Raw genomic sequence first — 6000 nt, 5'->3', positions numbered from 1 at the left:
CCACCAGGCGGCGCATCGGAAGAAAAGCCGACAACGGCCATACCTTCCAACATAAACCCACGAACAACAAGAACAAGAACTCATAAGAATGGTAATTTTCCCAATTGCCACGTATGTCACAGAAACCTGGACCATAAATGCCACCTCTCAGAAGAAACTTGATTCCTTTGAAATATGGACATATAGAAGAATGTTAAGAATCTCTTGGATGGAGTACTGAACAAATTGCTCCATCCTAAAACAACTGAAAATCACAACATGCCTTACCACTATAATACACCAATCCTACCTTTGCTTTTTGGGACATGTTTACAGGCACAAAAATGGATTTGAGAAACAAATTCTAGAAGGGAAGATTAATGGGAAACGCCCTAGAGGCAGGTGTCAGAATATGTGGGCAGACCAAGTAATGGCAATTACAAGACATACAACACAAGGCCATCCAGATAGCATAACACTGTGAAAAGTGGAAGGATACAATTAAAGCTGTCAATTCATATTATTACCACACCCCATGAAAGGGCAAAGGACTAAAAAAAATAAGATTTAATCACATTATGTATTTGATTATTTGTATTCATATCTGCATATAATTTTATAAGCATACTCTGGCTTTTTATCTGGTATCATTATAAAAAACCTTTTGATTTAATTTTCAATAATGAGTTTTATCCATAAGTAAAGTTCAAAACATCTGATGCGTACACTATTGGTGACCGACCCGGTGCGCCAATAACATCAGATGAAGTTCTGTAAGTTCGGTCAGAAAACACCGTTGATCAGGTTTGTCGGGAAGACACCTTGCGACGATTTGGGTACTTGAAAGGTTCACTCGGGTCCAAAACCAATCGTTGAATCTTCTGCTGCTCACCAACCATCTGAATAGCGTAACGTCCTGTAAGCGTAGCGTGGGCAAACTCCCCCACAACCCGCGTCTATCTGTCCTTTTTCTCACATTCCGAGCATCAACTCCCCTCTTCCCGCCTCAACCTTTACCCTCCACACTCGTCAGCAACGGGTCAGATGACTCAGGTGACCACCCGGTGTTTACCCGTCCACATTCCATCAGTCTCTCCCTCAACCATCTTCTTGTAACGATGATCGTTACCAGACCAAAAGAAAAGGGCAGGAATCATGTTTACTCGATTCCGCCCCGACACCATACAAATGAAATAGAAAATAAAATTGGTGAGCAATTATTTATTGTGACATCATCACAATTCCAGGCTGCAATTTTTAATCATATTTTTAAATTTATTTAATTTAAAATATATGCTCTCCACCTCAAATTAGTAGTGTCTTGCCCCTGTACATCATACTTTTCCATTAGCAATAGAGTCATGCCAGTCATCTATCTAACTCCTTTCAGAGGAACATTTTTGAACAGAAATAAAACGACTTTCAGTTTGAATCAGAAGTTTGTATATAATTAATCAGGACCTCCTGCCCCTAAGGTTTCCATATCTAGTCTCATCTTTCATCTATCTAACTCTGTTCTTCAGATTAGGAAAGACTGGCAGATGGACAACAGTGGGAATTTATAGGTCTACAATTTTTTCAAATTGGAGCCCAAAAAGTATCACTGTATTGCAATGGTTTCTATCTATTCTTCTTTCCAGTACACTTTTAAAAAAATTGATTTCAAGACAAATTTGGCATAACTCAAGTGTTGATAACTTGATAGATCTACTATACTCTTGAATAATTTTGAGGCTAATGTCAGACAAGTGTGAAAACATACGGATGCTGTTTTTTTGATTCACAGCCAGAAAGGCAGTCGTCAGATGAGCACCATTTTTCATAGAGCACATTCGTAATTAGTTTCATTTCAGATGTGTATATGTTACTGTGAAAGACTGATGTGTGGCAAATGTCGAGATTCTCCAGTGAATGTCAACATTCACACAGTTGTTTAGTGTATGTACAAAATATTTGCTATATATCATTATTTCTCACTTACACTGGCAAATGTCAACATTCAGCATGCACTGATGGTGAATCTTGAATAAAAATATTTTTCTTACATTATGTCAAAAATGCAACTTTTTAATATATGATATATGTCAAAATAGGAGAAAGCTTAAGTAACAGCACGTAAATACACTGTTGAACCTAAGTTGAACAGTATATTCTTAATCAGAAAAGAAAAATAATACCAATAATAGACTTACACATAAATTATGTGATTAATGTCATACAATCTTAAAACATCAACCACACACTGCAATAAATAAACACTAACGTCCACAAAAAACCAAAAAACGGTGCGTTATCTCATAAAAAAACAACTATTGTCACTAACATTTTCGAGCATAAAGTTCTTCTTCAGGTGAGAAACAGGCAAATTGCAAGAAATGTTTGATGGAACATTGTTTGAAAGAGCTCTGAAAAAAATTCGAAAGGAAACTCATGTGGATGTCGTCATTGCTGCGCATGCGCCTTCCTCGGAAGTAGAAACTTTTCTGTATTATCATCCATCATATATAAGCATTTGCCATGCTATGGATAATGATAACTCCTCTTTACTGTTAATACATTTCTTATCTTGGGCAGTTTTGTATGTATAAATTGCCTCCATCCATCACAAATGATGTGTAAGGGGTGTGGTCAGTGGTGATATTCAGCGGGTTCGCACAGGTTCGGCCGAACCCGTTGGTAAAATTTTCAGTTTCCCGAACCTTGTTAAACACACGTAACATTTCTCAGTGGTTTTGTTTCTTTTAAAAAATACAGTCAAACCTGTTTTTATGTGCTCTTTTTATGTGCGATTTTTATTTGTGCGATTTTTTTAATGCGAATTTTTAATTTATGCGGTTTTTTTTGTGCGATTTTTTTATTTGTGCGGTATAGTTGGCGACTAGTCTCGTGCGATTCGTCATGTCTCACGTTGACTTATTATAGCTAAATAAACTTATTATAGCATAAATGCACTTATTATAGTAATATTATTGCATGAATATGCAAAAAATGAAATAATTTACTTTTTAAGTCAACAAAACACCACCTGGACAAAAATATGTAAAACAGACGATAGACCAGACGATGCAGTCAAGTGCTGACATCTGTTGTCAATAAATTCTATTTCGTAGCGGTTTTGAGTTATTTTCTATGTGAGACTTTTTTTATGCGGTCCCTGTTGACCGCATAAAAAAATATTTTTTTAATTGTGTTGCGAAAACTATTATTTACAGCCATTCGTGAAGTTTCGTGCGATTTTTTTTAATGCGTCTTTTTTAATGCAGTCCCTATCCCCCGCATAAAAACAGGTTTGACTGTATATTAAAATATACGTATTATACTCTGTAACACTACTAAACTAGAGCCTTGTACCCCGTTCGCACCGAGCATTTCAATCTAGATTGTGAGCAAGGTCGGGACTATGCCTTGATGCGATCTCTCTCGACCGTTTCAATCTCGACCGAAACGAGGTTTAATCGCAATCGATTCAAGAGAGTTCTTGAAACTAGATCCAGTCATAAGAGAGATCCCACAATCTCACACGCGCGAGATAATACAAGATGGCTGCGGAACATGTGTCGGGCTATGGACAGCGAAATAAAAAGGATAATGTGTTTCGAGAGATGATGACATCTGTCTATTATCAGCAGTGCCATTCTGGGTGAAAAATTTCTCTGCAAAAAAAAAAAGGTCGACAGCACTAATATACTATTGTTACCTGGTCTTCGCCCAGGGGCCCTTGCGTTCCAAATACGCCACTGATTATTAGATATATCGCAAGAAAAGGTATTGTATTTATTTCTAGCCAAAACTTCCATTTTGTTTGTCGGTGATTGTCAGAGAAAAATTTTCTGCTAGCGAACCCTTTGTTAAATATTTCGAATATCACCACTGGGTGTGGTGTGGATGATTGGCCATAACATTGGCTGGATATCCAGATCTGTGGCATAAAGTGCTAAAGTAGTTGTAATTCTCTTGTGGCGGATGTCCACTTTATGTTCTTTAATTCTCACTCTCAATGATCGTTTTGTGGAGCCAATGTATAATAAATCTTCTTCGCATCTGTGATCTTTTAGCGGGATGGAATACACTCCAGATAGCTTGTCTTGGTTGGGAGTATCCTTCGCATTACGGAGCAGCTGATATATATTAGGGCATTTTCTATAGGTGATGCTGACTTGTCTCTTCCTAGCAATCTAGGGCGTGTTTGGGAATTGTAACCGGTGTTACCGGTAACTGCTGGAAGTTACCAATACACTTAGAAAATGTGACCTAAATAACCAACTGCATTTAAAAATCACTGTTACAACGTCACTGGTTGTCCTGCAGTACTTACTGAAGTAACCGTGTGTGCCGCCAAATTTCTAAATTATTAAAAGTGTACCATGAACAAAAAAAGGTTGAGAATCACTGCTCTAAACAATCCAGCAACAAGTTGTGTAACTTTTATATTATTAATCATAATACATAAAATTAAATGTGGCACAATCAGTTAGTTATAAGATTAATAATAATATGAAAATTATTATAAAATAACAAAATGCTTAATTTTGAGGGTAGAGATGAGTTTTATAAAAAACTTGTAAACACCAACAACACACAAAATCAACAAGTCTGATCCTACTTGAGATATGACACATGATCCCTCTCTAATCACCCACCCCTTTGACTTTTAATCACCAAAATTTAATAGCATCAATGCCCCATAAACAGTCAGATCAAAAAGTTTAGAATAATTTAATCCATCAAAAAGTGCTTCCCTTAAATCCCTTAAATGCCATTAAATAGGCAAAATAAAATTATGAAAAAATAAGGGAATATTTAGCCTGGTTTTGTAGCTATATTTTCATCAAAAAAAATTAATTTCTAAACAAGCAATTATTTATTTAATTTAAAATATATGTTCTCCATCTCAAATTACTAATGCCTTGCCCCTGTACATCATACTTTTCCTGATAGCAACAGTCATGCCAGTCATTTATGTAACTCCATTCAAGAAAAAATATTTGAGCTGAAATCACAGTCTAGACTGGAAGTCTTACAATTTCAGTTCAAAAATAACTATAACTATCAATATATACAAACTTCCAGTCTAGACCTGACATTCATATATAGTTAATCATGCCTCTAAGCTTTCCATATCCAGTCTTGATTTTCATTAGTGATGTAACGAATATTCGGTTACTACCCAGTATTCGGCCTATTTTTCGCTATTCGGCCGAATACCGAATATTTAAATCACCATTCGGCCGAATACCAGATATTTAATCACTATTCGGCTGAATACCGAATACCTAAAAACAGGAGTAAGAAATAACAAAAACACAGTAAATTAATCATTTTGGAAACTTTTATTAATGCTAAACATTAAATTATAATTATTAAAGTTAATAAGAAATAGTGTCTAACTCGAGTAAATTATTTCGTAATTAAATAATAATATAGCCTTTATCTAGCCCTATATCTTATGGTATTGATGGCATGTAGGTTAGAACGTATCGGGCATTAGTGTTATTGTTTAGTTAATTATGTTATTTCGTATTCTTGTATATTTTAATATTTTTTACGATGTTTTAAAATGATTTACGAAACGTTTTATTGAAACTTATCGTATTTAATGAAATAATTATTTATTTCTAGAAGATGAGTAACTACTATATAATTTATTTTATATATAAAGCAAAGAATGAGCATTTCTTATTATATGCAAAAGATAACATTTGAAATCATGTTAATTTTAAAAATATTGACAAAAACAATAGCAACAAAATATCACAAAACTTCACAAATAGAAACCCCCCAATAATATACTTGAACTGTTTCACATCTGTGGAGAAACTAGACCATATGTCCCCACTAAAGTATATACCCTTAGGGTACTATTCAGTCTATAAATACGTAGTAAAAATAAAATTTTACTGCTTGATTAGAGAGTTAAAAAGATCAATTGCAAATAAAATAACTTATAAGTTATAACTTACACCTAAATACCAACAACTGCCTAATCATATCGGGCTATTTACGGCTATTACATAAATTATA

This window comes from Centruroides vittatus, unplaced genomic scaffold (genome assembly GCF_030686945.1).
Source record: "Centruroides vittatus isolate TY-2023 unplaced genomic scaffold, ASM3068694v2 contig_300, whole genome shotgun sequence".
Lineage (NCBI taxonomy): Eukaryota > Metazoa > Arthropoda > Arachnida > Scorpiones > Buthidae > Centruroides > Centruroides vittatus.
Note: the sequence above shows the minus strand (reverse complement) of the source record.